General features: G+C 37.4%; 1 long non-coding RNA gene across 7 annotated transcripts; it reads right to left on the bottom strand.

The window, feature by feature from the left end:
• Positions 1-3,900: 3,900 nt before the first annotated feature.
• On the bottom strand, positions 3,901-14,273 carry LOC141592864 (uncharacterized). Of its 7 annotated transcripts, none has more exons than XR_012521235.1 (16): positions 13,869-14,273; positions 12,710-12,923; positions 11,952-12,053; positions 11,786-11,847; positions 11,109-11,662; positions 10,921-10,993; positions 10,695-10,822; positions 10,477-10,597; positions 10,288-10,386; positions 7,679-7,800; positions 6,288-6,523; positions 6,054-6,153; positions 5,880-5,942; positions 5,657-5,758; positions 5,495-5,567; positions 3,901-5,262 (listed from the first exon to the last, which is right to left on the bottom strand). It is a non-coding gene; the product is annotated as an uncharacterized LOC141592864 (long non-coding RNA). The 7 variants fall into 7 exon arrangements; XR_012521236.1 differs by having other exon boundaries at positions 4,920-5,244; positions 5,531-5,567; positions 13,869-14,215; XR_012521230.1 differs by having other exon boundaries at positions 4,920-5,567.
• Positions 14,274-14,716: the final 443 nt, after the last annotated feature.

Below are 14,716 nucleotides of genomic sequence, written 5' to 3' on the forward strand. Positions count from 1 at the left end.
TTTGAATCCGACAACCTTTTACTTACTAGAAACAATAATTTTGTTGGAAATTTTTTTTGTAATGGCGGGCTTTTCGTGCTCGATGTGGTGACTATTAATAAAAACTCTACCGCTTCCGTTTATCTCGCTGAGTCTATTACTTTATGGCATGCTAGATTAGGTCATATAAATGTTGATTATGTTAAAAAAAATTAAAACATCTTGACTTTATACATGGTTTTAGTAATACGGCTTTTGACAAATGTGAGATATGTGTAGAGGCTAAACATTTCAAGACGCCGTTTAATAAACAAGTCAATCGTGCCTCAACTCTTCTTGAATTAATTCATTCGGATTTGGGAGATTTCAGAAACACAATGAGCCGAGGAGTTAAGCGTTATTATATCACTTTTGTAGATGATTTCTCTAGATATACGAAAGTATATTTGTTAAGTACAAAAATGATGCAGAGCACAAATTCATGATCTATAAAGCTGAAGTTGAGAATTAATTAGACCTAAAGATCAAACGTGTTAGGTCTGATAGGGGCGGTGAATATGAGGGTTATCCACTTAAAAAATATTGTGACGAAAATGGCATTATTCATGAGATCACCGCCCATTCACACCACAATAAAACAGAATAGCTGAAAGGAAAAATAGATCTTTGAAATACATGATGAATGCTATGCTTAGTAGTTCTGGTATGCCTACTAACATGTGGGGTGAGGCCTTTCTTTCTGTTTGTTTTGTACTTAACAGAGTTTTACACAAAAAATTGGAGACAACTCCTTATGAGCTCTGGAAAGACCACAAGCCTAATCTCAACTACCTCAAAGTGTGGGGGTGCTTGGGAAAAATTGGAATACCTGCATGTCAAATAAGCAAAATTGGACCAAAAACAATCAACGGTATATTCATTGGTTATACTTCTAACAGCGTGGCTTACATGTTTATTCTAAAGGATGGTTCAGGTTTTGGTTCTATTAAAGAATCAAGAGATGTATTTTTTTAGAATACTTTTCTAATGAAAACTAACTCTGAGCCTCGTTTACCACTTGTTTCCTATAATGTTGATAATGCTTCTACTAGTGCAGTAACTAATGTAGATGCACTGACTGAACCTAGAAGGAGCAAGATGGCTAGAATTGTGAAAGATTTTGGCCTAGACTTCGAGACAAGTTTGGAAGAAAAAGAATTTCTTGATAAGGAGGACATTCATGCTTATGTTCTAGAAAATGATCCTAGAACTTACAAGGAGGCCATGAATTCCATCGATTCTATTTTCTGGCTAGAATCTATCAACAGTGAGATAGATTCCATCAAAGGTAATAATACTTGGATTCTCGCCAAACTGCCTAGAGGGTGTAAACCTCTAAGCAACAAATGGGTCTTCAAGAAGAAACTCAAACCTGATGGGTCTATCGACAAATATAAAGCTAGATTGGTTGTTTGTGGTAATCGACAAACCAAGGGTTTGGATTTCTTTGACACTTACTCTCCTGTTACTAAAGATGCTGCTATTAGGGCTTTAATTGCACTAGCTTCTATACATGATCTATTTGTGCATCAAATGGACGTTAAGACAACTTTTTTGAATGGAGAAATATACATGAAGCAACCAAAGGGTTGTGTAATTCCAGGACAAGAAGACAAGGTATGTAAACTGGTTAGATCATTGTATGGTCTAAAGCAAGCTCCAAAGCAATGGTATGACAAATTTCATCAAACTATTACTCCCTCCAATTCTCTATATCAATACTATATATTAATTCCAGAAACTAAGGGACTTCAACGTAATTAAAGAAATCTATACAAATTAATTATACTATATAGTTTTAAACCGATAGCAGCGTGTGATGGACTTGATAAAGGGACCTCAATGTAAATATTATATAGTTTTAGTTAATAGTATAATGTAAAGATGCCTTGATGAAGAATTTTTATGGAAATTACATTAAATTAAAGTAATTAAGTTTAGAAAACACAAGAATATAGTGATTTTACTTAAATTAACATGTCCCACTTATGAAATTAATTAGTATCATCATAGAATTATACATTAAATTAAATGTAGTAAAAGTAATAGTAGTAGTAACGAGATTAATAAAATTAACGGTATTAATGTGGGAGTAGTGACAGTTATAATAATTACAGTGGGAATAGTGAAAGTAACAACGAATGTAGTGAAAGTAACAACGAATGTAGTGAAAGTAACAGTGTTAACAATGAGAAAAAGTATGAACAATTAAATAACCAATCGACTCAAGGAAATATTTTATTTATTTAAATATAGACCGGATAAAATTAATGGAAATAATGAATTTAACAGAAAAAAATAGAGGAATTAGTAAAAGAAACAATAGTAAGCACGGGAGTAGTGAAGGTAATGATATTAACAAAGAATGTCGTGAAAGTAATAATATTAATATCGGGATAGTGAACGTGTTTCATAATTTGAAAATAAATTTTACATTTCATCATAATTACAAGATATGTCGTAGAAAAATATATTACAAATAGTAAACGTGTGAGTTCGACAACTCCAACATAGTTTATTTCATTGAAAATAAAATTTAACGTTAAATAGAGGTAGCCCGTGCGAGGCCGGGCACCAAACCTAATTATTCCCTATTTCCTAAAACGGATTATTCAGGTTTTATTCCCCTTTTTATTTTTGGTAACTTTTACTCTTATTTTACGTAGTTGCTCATTCAAGTACACGTTTTACTCTTTCATGGACTTTTTTCCATAATTTTTCCATTATGTACCCTTCTCTTTAGAAAACAAGAGAGAAGTTTCTCTCTAATCTTTTTCTCCCTTCCTCTTAACAAATTAATCAAAATATAAACAAAAATCATCAATTATGCACATTATTCATAAATTAAACAAGTATTAATCTAATTTTATTAGCAATACATCAACTTTTTATACCAAAATTAACTAATTGTATATTCAATTAAGCAAAATTTACAATTAGGGTTTTATTTAAGAAGAGAGGTTGGGGTGACTAGGGTGGAGACGTAGCTGGTCGTCGGAAGGGGATGGAGCAGGGTGGGGGTCGCCTATGTAGGGGGGTGGCTATGGTGGTCGTGGGGCTGAAGTAGGGGACAAATGGTGGTCAAATTGGTGGTGCGTATCAGCGTATGGGGTAGAGTATGTAGAGAGGGTGTTGGCTGGTCTGCGGTGGACGACGTGGGTCGGCGATGGTAGTGGTAGGGAAGAGGGTCGACGACGGTGGTGGTAGAGACGAGGGTAGCAGATAGTGGAGGGGGAAGTCATGGTGGACGAAGGGTGGTTGTTTGTGGAATGAAGGAAAAAATTGTTTATGGGGAACGTGGGCATGGGCGGCGGAGGTGGTCGGCGATGGGCAAGGTGGCCACCAGTGGAGTGGATTGGCCAGAACGAAGGTGGTAGACAGTTGGAAAGAGGGTTGGGATTAGAGGAGTAAATGAAAGAATTAAAATGAAAGGGTATAATGGTCATTCCCGTCTATAAAAGAGTAAAATCCGTCCATGAATGAGCACCACCCTTATTTTATTCATCCCTCTTTCCTATGACCAAACCCCACCCAACTCTTTTACTCTTATTTTATTCCTTCCTTTGATGTTTGTGGACCACAATTCATTATTTAACTCCTAATTATTCATCTCTCTCTCTCTCTCTCCTATCACCAAACCACACTCAACTCTTTTACTCTTATTTTATTCCTCATTTATACTACCTCTCTCCAATCTCCTAACTAGGGGTATTAACGAGTCGAGCCGAGCCCGAGCTTGGCCTTGCTCGGCTTGTGCTCAAGAACCAAAACTCGAGCTCGAGCCGATCTCGAGCTTGAAAAACATGTGTTCGTTATAAAGCTTGCGAGCTATAACGCGAGCTCGAGCCAACCTCGAGCCCAAATTGAGCCTATATAAAACTGTTTATTTTTTTATTTTTTTTCTTTCGATATTTTCAATAACAAGACTCGAAGGTTATATGTAAAAATATTTGGCAAATCAGCGAAACATTTGATATGTGTGATACAAAAATATAATTATGATAAAATATCAGCAATATCTTATGTAATTACACAAATTCGAGCCGCTCACGAGCTTTTCGAGTCGAGTCAGCCTTTGCTCGGCTTCACTCGTTAAGCTCTCCAGACGAGCCCGGGCCGAGCTTTGACCGAGCCGATCTCTAGTAGCTCGCGATCTGTCTCGTCTCATTAACACCCGAACCCCCCAACCCCACATATGTCTTTTATCAATAAAATACTCCCTCTCTTAATCCTTGTGTCCACTTCAAAGGGGAAGAATATACTGAATTGGAGGAAGTACTTCTTATGGTTTTCATGTAAATAATTCGGATGCTTGTGTTTACGCTAAAAATGACACAAAAGGATGTGTTATCGTGTGTTTATATGTTGATGACATGCTCATTTTTTGTACTAATATGGATGTCATCAATGATACTAATGTCTTCTTAAGCTCCCGTTTTAACATGAAAGACCTAGTGGAAGCCGATGTTATTCTTGGTATAAAAATTACTAGGACTAAACATGGATTAAGTTTGGATAAGTCACATTATGTTGAGAAAATTCTTAAGAAATTTGACTATTTTGATTGTGCACCTATCAAAATCCCATATGATCCTAGTATTCACCTAAAAAAGAATGAGGGTAATAGCATGAACCAAGGAGAATATGCTAAGATAATTAACAATGTCATGCTTTTAATGAATTATACAAGACCAGATATTGCTTATGCGGTAAGTCGTCTTAGCAGGTATACACATATCCTTGCCAGTTCTGAAACCCTAGGAACACTGTCTAGGGAAATGAGTGAAAAGGTTTGTTACTTCGTTTGCTCGAGAACATAAAAGAGATGAGTAATGGAAATTGTGGGGGGAAGGGAGGGAAAAGTGAGACCGAGACCACATTTTTGTTTAAAACCGTCTTAAATTAAGATCACTTTCATCACAATCAATTTAAAAAAGCTTAAACATAAGACAATTTAAAGCAACACCTACTCGAGCCTTAGAGGCAGGAGTTAGAAAAGGGTAATTGTCTCTGCTTGCTTTGTAAAGCAACCTTCGTTGCCTATGCTAACTTCTTACCAATTCACCATTTAAGTTATACAAACCAAAGATTACGAGTGTTTCACAATGAAGTCAGATTGTAATGTGAAAAACATTAGATGATCACCTTCGATAACCAGAGCATCGCTTCCAAAACATGATCCCAATATGCTTTAGGGCGACGAGGTTCTCTAGGAGATTCAAGTGCCTGCAACATATAATCATGCTGTGATAAGAAAAACTGCTAGGCACATTAAATCAATCCAAGCGTCAAACTGTAATTCATGGGATCTAAACCATCGTTCCCAAACGAATGGCAAAGCCAATACGCGAAAAGGCAGTCTAATCGACCATAAAACCAACTAGGAGAGAGTTAGTAAGTTGTAATCCGCAGGAACATTAATTTTGTGTGCTAGGTATAGATTTTATTCAGGAAGATTTTTCAAGCTTGGAAACACAGTTGAGTATATTGTGCTTTAGAGACGCAGTTGAACCATTGATTATCTTCTTTGGTTGTATATGGTGAGGTATCTGCAATGGAGAAAGACCGTAATATGTCACAAACAATGTCGAATAATGGCCAGTTGTAAGAACTAAGAATTTTACGACTTCTAGCATACCTTTGAGAAGATTCGAATGACTTGGTTAAAGATAGCAACTGCGCATCTTTAGTATATTGAGCTTTAGAGAAGCAGTTGAACCATATTGATTTTCTTCTTTGGCTGCATATGGTGGAGTATGGAGAAAGACAGTGATATGTCACAAACAATGTCGAATAATGGCCAGTTTTAAGTAGCAATTTTAACAGCTCGGTTCTTAAGCAATCGAAATAAATTTACTTACTTCAGTTTGCAAGACATCGCGTACAGCAACAAGTAAGCTATCTCGAGATGTACTTGCATAGACCTAGCAAGCAGCAACAAACGGCGGAAGTAGCAACAAAAAGTGATTAAAAGATATTCCTTACTGTAGCATAAAGATAATCAAAAACTAAAGGAGGAACCAGTAGGCACTCACATGAATAGGGCAACCATCATTAAATTCAATAGCAAACATCTGATTCCTCAGCGAATCGGACGAGGGCGCTTACCGTAGAAAACGAACATACAATGACAGCCTGCACACGGGCGAAAAGGTTATTTTTACCTGGAAACAACCAAGTAACCAACATATAACAGACTTCATTATCACTAGGAGATTATGCCCAACCAAAATAGCCACCATGGCATGAGGCAAGGATACTAGGCATACCAAGTTAGAAATAATTACAGAGGTCAATGTTGAAGAAGCTGCTTGAAAAGCTTTCGAATTCCTTCCATATAATGGGCAAAGAACAAAACCATGTTCGCCACTTCTTTTCCCGTAGGTATCAGCCAAAAAATATAATAGCAGCAGGGGGAGCCCATGTCTCTAAAATCTAAACACTGGCGAAGGTCACCAGACTTCAGGTCAATAATTTCAATTTCAATTGATGTTATTCACATTTTCTGCATACAGACAGAACAATAAAGAGAAATTTGAGAAATGAAAAGCCATTCGAGTTTCGACTAATCAAAACCGAAACAAAAACCTCATATTTCTGGTTTCTCAACCTTCTGCCAGCCATATAACAGATGCAATGAAAATCAGCTGCTCTATAGTTAAAGTTGATCATCAAAGAACAACAGTTCTCTATCATGAAGCTAATGGTACAAATAACAAAAGCATACTGTATACGAGTCGACAACAAGCTCTACCAAGCCCCTTCTAAGCATTACCCTTGTAATGCTTAGTGCACTAATTACATGCAAAGCTCAACATAGTCTTCCCTCTTTCATTTGTGTGAGCGTATTCATTCATAAACCAGCTGCAATTAAACCAGAACTACATTTATGCAAGCCGCATGATAGATGCAACGAAAGTGATCATCAAAAATCCAACAGTCCTCTAATCACAAAGCTAATGGTACAGAAAAAACACCAAAGCATGTCGTACACAAGTCGACAACAAGCTCTCTACCGAACCCATTCCAAGCACTACTTTTCTTTCTATCACTATCTAAAGTTCAACAGCAGTCTTACCTGTTTCTTTTGGTTGCGCTTACTCTAAACCACAACTACTAATTTACGAACACTTTGCAATCATTAATCACGCAACCATCACTAAACTAATCAGGAAACGACGAAAACAACAATTCACACTAACTAATAAATAATCAACAAATCAACAACAAACAATGATAAACTCGGCGACAAAGGTCAACTTCTCCCCCGTAATCCGATGCAATTCCGTCAAATACTCGCCCGAAACCTCGACGAAAACTTAATCCCCTTAAACTCCCCCTAAACTTCTCAAAAATCGGTGTATCGCCTTCGAAATCAGCTCCAAACTCATACAAATTAGTTACAGCCAACGTGTTAGAATCAAGCTAAATAATGGCAACATTAGACAAACAAAGCACACACTTAGAATCTCCTATTAATGGAAACACTATAACAACCCTGTATAAAATCCAAACTTTACTTCAATCCAGTAAACAAATCACAACAAAAGCACGCATTAAAAAGAGAAATGACCAACCAAAATAAACGAAAGAAAACTACATCGTCAGATTTTAAATCAAAATCCATCTTCCACCAACATGGCCTAAAACTTCTTCTTACCTGCCAATTTAAGGCACAACTTACAACAATCTACCATCCCACTCATCCCACTTGAGCCAGGCTTCTCCATCTGCACGTGATCTTCTCCATCTGGACGTGAATAATTGTTTAAACCCTGGCATCTGAAATACATGCCAGTGAAAAACTTAGAAATACAACATTGTTTACATCATCAAGTTTTTTCTAATCTACTGCAGGTTGTTGCGTGAGACTACACAATATTTCATTTTCCAAGGAATATGTAACAAAGTTCTGGTGCAAAGGAAGGACTTTACTGGACATTTCATTGATTTCGGTTGTCAAACCAGATTTCCTATTAATGGAAACACTATATGATAATTCTCTACGATACGCCGATATCTTGACATATCCCAATATATCCTAACAGTAGCCCCGCCATAGGAATCAGCTCCTAAAATAAAACACCAGCAAATTCATTTGAAGTAGCATCTCGATCAAAAATCCACCAATCCCACCCATAATTTGAACAGTCAAACCTAGTAGTAACAAATAAATACCAGTAGAAAAGCTGAAAAATCATGAAATAAAACTATTACTCACTCCGTCCCAATCATTTATTTTCCTCTGATTAAAATACCCCTCATAAATAATACAAACGTAAACAAATGAGTGGAACGGAGAGAGTATATGAAACAACAATTCTTCGAAATAACACTTTCCCAACAAGCCAACAATTCCTGGATATATCCTTGCCAGTTCAGAAACCATAGGAATGAACACTGTTGAGGGAAATAAGGGAGAAGGTTTGTTACTTCTTTTGCTGGAGAACATGAAAGAGATTTTGTAAAGTAGCGGAGATTGTGGGGGGAAGGAAGGGAAAAGTGAGACCGAGACCACATTTTTGTTTATAACCGTCTTAAATTAAAATAAGCTTAAACTTAAGACGATTTTAAGCAAAACCTACACAAGCCTTAGAGGCAGAAGCTAGAAAAGGGTAAACTGTCTTGCACAGTAGAGGGGAGCTTTTTACTATTCATTTGTGATCAGTAATTTTGCATCTTCTTCTTATTACTTAAAAGGTTACCAAGTATTTTTTGACCGCTTGCGGTAACAATTTGATGTAATTGTTAGAAAATTGTTCATGTAGATAATTAGGGATAAATACTTCTTTATAACTAATAGTTGAAATGACTCTTAAGAAATCATCAAACTGGGGGCATCTGTTCATTCTTGCCGAATAATTTGCTAAAACTATTTGGGTTCTTTGAGGTAATTTTTTTATTTAAGTTTATCAAACAATGTGGGAGTAGATAAATAATATACCAGACTACCAAGTAGTTGACAGTTGTTATATCATTGAACTGGCTTAATTTTTTTTTTTAATAGATCCCCTTAAATGGAATCGTCCTAGCACGTATTGAATTCTAGAATAAAGATCTTAGTTCACACATTTTGAGATAGTTTAAATGGTTAGTAACAGCCGCAATATCGTTCCTCCTGTTGGAGAGTCATGTGCACCACCAAATCCATGCATGTACATAAGTATCATGCATATACCAGACATAACATTTTACATCAACTTGAACCCAAAGGATAACAATGGCCAGTAGTGCCTAACTGTGTTTCATGCACGTACATAAGCTATTAGACATTGCTTCCTAATTAATTAGCAGGCATGTTATTATTTTATTAAATTCCTGTACTGTGCTGTTTTCCAATTTAGCTCAATAGGTTACAGTGACCAAAGTTATCTTCGCGCCAAGTAAGATCAACCAATTCGTTTTCATCACATACGGGATATTATTGTCTTTTTATTTTGCTTTCTCTCCAAGTTCCAACTGCAATGTACCCAAACTAATGGACAGACAGACAAATATGAGTGGGTATTTTTCTAGCCTCGTTCAGGATTTCATCTTTCCTGTAACCATGAGTCCATGACTAACCAAGTCCAACATGGTTTCTGGAGCGCAAGACAACTTCACCATCAATCCCGACTAGAAGAACCACAGTTCTGGAAGCATAATTCTGAAGTTGTTCCCTATGTTTAATGTATGCCGGGAGTTCACAAAAAAAAAAAAAAAAAAAACTCACTCCGTACACTCACAAAAAACCTCACTCTATCCACTACTAATACTTGGTAAAAACTTGTAGCCTTATACTCTTTTAATCTTAAACAAATGTATCCCCTCTTCTCTATACGACAACCACCACCCGTAAGCAAGTAATGTCCCCCTTAACAAGGTTTGAAGCACAACCACACCACCAAGGCACACACTTGCAGACTTGCCACACACTCTGGTTTAAGTGCATTAAGTTCATAAGGTCGAAATTTGTGGGGCACATTCAAGCTCAGCAATAACTTGATAACATCTCGAGCTTCTTTGGAGGAAGAGAATTGGAGAAAAAGGAAAGGGAGGGGAGTTGAACCGATAACAATTAATTTCAACAATACTTATTTAGATAAAGCTTGAAGATGGCAGCATAGTTAACAATACTCAACATAAATAGCTCATATAGCACTTCATGATCTCTAGTAATAAGGTAATTCAGCCCATCAACAATTAAAACCCTGAACCAATAACAGCAGAAAAAATTGAGCACACTTGAGTGCAGTTTAAAAGTTAAAGATCACAGGTAAACCATCTTACATCATTTTTTGTCTAGCACCTTCACATCTTGAGTATATTATGCTTTAGAGACGCAGTTGAACCATTGACTCTCTTCTTTGGTTGTATATGGTGAAATATCTGCAGTGGAGAAAGACAGTAATATGTCACAAACAATGTCGAATAATGGCCAGTTGTAAGAACTAAGACATTTTATGACTTCTAGCATACCTTTGAGAAGAACTCGAATGACTTGGTTAAGGATAGCAACTGCGGCGCTCTTGAGTATATTGTGCTTTAGAGAAGCAGTTGAACCATTGATTTTCTTCTTTGGCTGTAAATGGTGAAGTATCTGCAAAGGAGAAAGACAGTAAAATGTCACAACCCACAAGCAATGTCGAATAATGGTCAGTGGTAAGAACTAAGACATTTTACAACTTCCTGCTTACCTTTGAGAAGATCTCGAATGACTTGGTGAAAAATAGCAACTGTGCATTTTGAGTATACTCACTATACTGTGCTTTAGAGGAGTAGTTGAACCATTGATTTTCTTCTTTGGTTGTATATGGTGAAGTATCTGCGATAGAGAAAGAGAGTAATATAGTAATATGTCACAAATAATGTCGAATAATGGTCAGTTGTAAAAACCAAGACATTTTACGACTTCCAGCATACCTTTGAGAAGATCTCGAACGACTTGGTTAAATGACAGTCAATAAATAAGACATCCGGCTGTTGTACATTTTACCTGCTCAGACAATATGATTTATCAGGAATAAGCACTTGATAAAGCACAGTATAAGGCCTTGATGCCTGGTCAACCAATACAGATTTCGTATGCATAGCAGTTGCATGCCTCTCACCTTTACTGTCCGCATATTAATTTGTGTCACCGGGACCACCACCAATCAATAAAGAAACAGGACCTGCAGCTTCAGCAGTTACACACTCTGACCCATTTCTAAGCAAACCCATTATTCGTCGGACAGCAGCCGTAAAATGAGACAACATGAGAGGCTGCACTTCTAGAGGCCAGAAATCGGCGTAGACAAGATACAAATCCAGTAACAGTTGCGGCTGCTTTGGGAGAAGGTGAAGGTAAGGGTGGGGACTGGGGAGACTGGTAGAAGATTGGGGGTACTAGGCAATATGGTTATCAAGGCTATCAATGTCACCTCTGGAACCTCAATCGAAGAAGGCACTCCACTGTAAGGTATGCATGCATTGAACTCCCCGATTCTACGCCACAATTTAGCTCGGGAACCAGGAATAGAGCTCCCATCAGTAACAGTATCTTTAGCAGCTGCTGCTAGGTGCTTCAAATGCATGGATGCTGTCGAAGTAACTGAACTCTCCCACAGGATGGATTAATTCGATGACCAGGCGTTGTCAGTAGAGGTAAAACTGGCATCAGACACTGGCCATAGAATAAATTGGACAGAAAGAGGTTTATATAACAAAAAAAAATTAAAAGAAGCAAATGATTGAACTAGAAATTTAAACAGCTCGGTTCTTAAGCAATCGAAACAAATTTACTTACTTCAGTTTAAAAGACATCGCGTCAGCAGCAAGCAAGCTATCTCGAGATGTACTTGCATAGACCTAGCAACAAACGGCGGAAGTAGCAACAGAAAGTGATTAAAAGATATTCCTTACCGTAGCATAAAGATAATCAGAGACTAAAGAAGGGGCCAGTAGGCACTCACCTGAATAGGAAAACCATCATTAAATTCAATAGCAAACATCTGAGGCTCCTCAGCGAATCGGACGAGGGTGCTTACCGTAGACAACGGACATACAATGACAGCCTGCACACAGGCGAAAGGGTTATTTATACCTGGAAACAACCAACGCATATTAAAAGGTTACACATTTAAATTGATCATCGACACAGCCAATATAATTCCCTAAAGCTAGCCTTTACATAAAGAAAACAACATAACCAAATACAGTTCCCAACAGACTTTAGCAGTTCTACATTACCTTCTACAAACCACAAACAAAATGAGCAACGACAATTTAAAAGAAAGCCTACTAGGCAACATTTGTATGGTTCGGAGCATCGGTTATTAGTGAATAACTACACAAATGAAAATGACCACTAAGATGGTGGAAAATCCATTAAGCTAACAATATGTAGAGTTGTAGAGATTTGACAAAATCAAGCTTATCCACAAAATTCTACCTGACGTGCTATATTATGCCTCTATTGTAAGCTGCCAAAAAAATATGATGGCTAAATCTCAGGTTTGTCTAAAACTAAGCTAGATACATCAAGAAAAAGTGTTGTCTGCCGTAGACATCCAGTGGCATCAACAAATGACAAAACAAAATACACACTATATGCCAAAGGATAGCTTCACAGCAATATTGAAATTCAACAAATTAATAAAAGGTCACTTTGTTTAAGCTGAAGTACTATTTTAAGTTCGTAATTCAGTTCTATGCCTCTGAAAAGGCATACCTCACAATTTTCTGGACGTCTCTCAACAAGCAATGCTTTTGTAAGAATTAACTGACGTGATATAGCATCACCATGCTCTCCAAGTCCTTCTCGTGGCCCTATTCCTAAACCTAAACTCGGAAGATTTACAGTCCCATGAGCAGCGGTTCTGAGTCTTGTGACTGACCAACCCAAGGGGATTTCATCTGCTCCAAGCCTCCAACTGCATCTCTGGCTGCGTTATCAGAAAGGGTCAGTTTTAAGACAGAAAGCAAGAGGCATAGAGCAAAGTTGGTATTTCTGGCTTCTCAACCTTCTGCCAGCCATATAACAGATGCAATGAAAATCAGCTGCTCTATACCTTAAGTTGATCATCAAAGAACCAACAGTCCTCTAATCACGAAACCAATGGTACAGACAAAACAAAGCATACTGTACCGACCCCCTTCTAACTTCTAAGCATTACTCTTCTTTCTATCACTAAAATCGAACTGCGCAGTAATTACATGCAAAGTTCCAACATATTCTACCCTATTTAATTTGTGTGAGCTTATTCATTCATAAACCAGCACCAATTAAACAACAACTACATTTGCAAGCCACGTGATAAATGAAACGAAAGTGGGTTACTCTAATCACAGAGGCAATGGTACAAAAAACACCAAAGCATGTCTCGTACACAAGTCGACAACAAGCTCTACCGAGCCCATTCTAAGCACTACTTTTCTTTCTATCATCATTCAAAGTTCAACAACAGTCTTCCTGTTTCTTTTGGTTGCGCTTACTCATGCATAAACCGACTAAAATTAAACGACAGCTACTAATCTACGCAACAATTTGCAATCATCAATCACGCAACCATCCCTAAACTAATCAGTAAACAACGAAAACAACAATTCACACTAACTAACAACTAATCAACAAATCAACAACAAAACATGATAAACTCGGCGACATAGGTCAACTTCTCCCCCTTAATCCGATGCAATTCCGTCAAAATGTCATAAATCCTAACACTAAGACTAAACTCATTAGAGACTTCATCGGCTCATCCCTGCCAAAAATCGGCGTATCGCCTTCAAAATCGGTCCCAACCTCATACGAATTAGTAAAAGCCAACGAATCAAGCTAAAAAATCACTACATTTAGACAAACAAAGCACAAGTTTATACAGTTATACCTGCCCTGCCAAGAGTGGTTGATCACAAGGTACCTCGCCAATTAATCCGGCTCATCCACCACGTGCGGCGGCGCAGGCGGCGGCGAAGAAGGCGGCGCGTCGGTTGGTGCGGCGGTAGAGGTGGAGGTGTGGCGCGTGACGATGTCCATTTGCGGAAAATATTCTAAAGCGTGAGGAGGTTTAGGGATATTTGATCGGAGGACGAAAAACCCTAATTTAGCCGGCGGAATTTTGTGTGTGTTTTTTTAATTGAATTGGGAATTGGGATGGAGTGATGGGGTTACTTGGAGAAGACGATAACCTTTTTTGAGTTTTTTTGGGTTGGTTTAATTTAAGAATTTGATGAAAAAAAACCGTGTGTGTGTAAAATCATTTTCTCGACTAGAAAAGATTTGCTTCGTTACCAACTAAAAAAACGGGCGTTGATTTTCGCAGTATATTTTTACTCATTACATTGCACAATTTTCGTTATTACCCCTCTCAATCCCCTATTTACTAAATGAATAGGCGAAACTCCAATTTTTCCCGCCTAAAATATACCTGCCTGCTAAAGGTCGTCGACAATTTACTAATTATCGTCGACAATTTTAATGAACTTCCAAAACTACCCCTCCCACACAATCCCCCTTATATTTTTTCCGTCTTGTTTTGTTTTCGTAAAAAAATAATTAATAATTACTAATAAACCCCGTTCGGGGATAGTTCGTTTTATTTTAATTTTTTAATTTATTGAAACTTATTTTAATTAGCGATTATCGATCCACGCACCCAAAACTAATTTAAGACGGAAATTAATAATTTTTTTAAAAAAAAAAATTGTTGAAAAAAGGCCTGGATGAAGAAATTTT

This window comes from Silene latifolia, chromosome 7 (assembly GCF_048544455.1).
Source record: "Silene latifolia isolate original U9 population chromosome 7, ASM4854445v1, whole genome shotgun sequence".
NCBI classification, from domain to species: Eukaryota; Viridiplantae; Streptophyta; class Magnoliopsida; order Caryophyllales; family Caryophyllaceae; genus Silene; species Silene latifolia.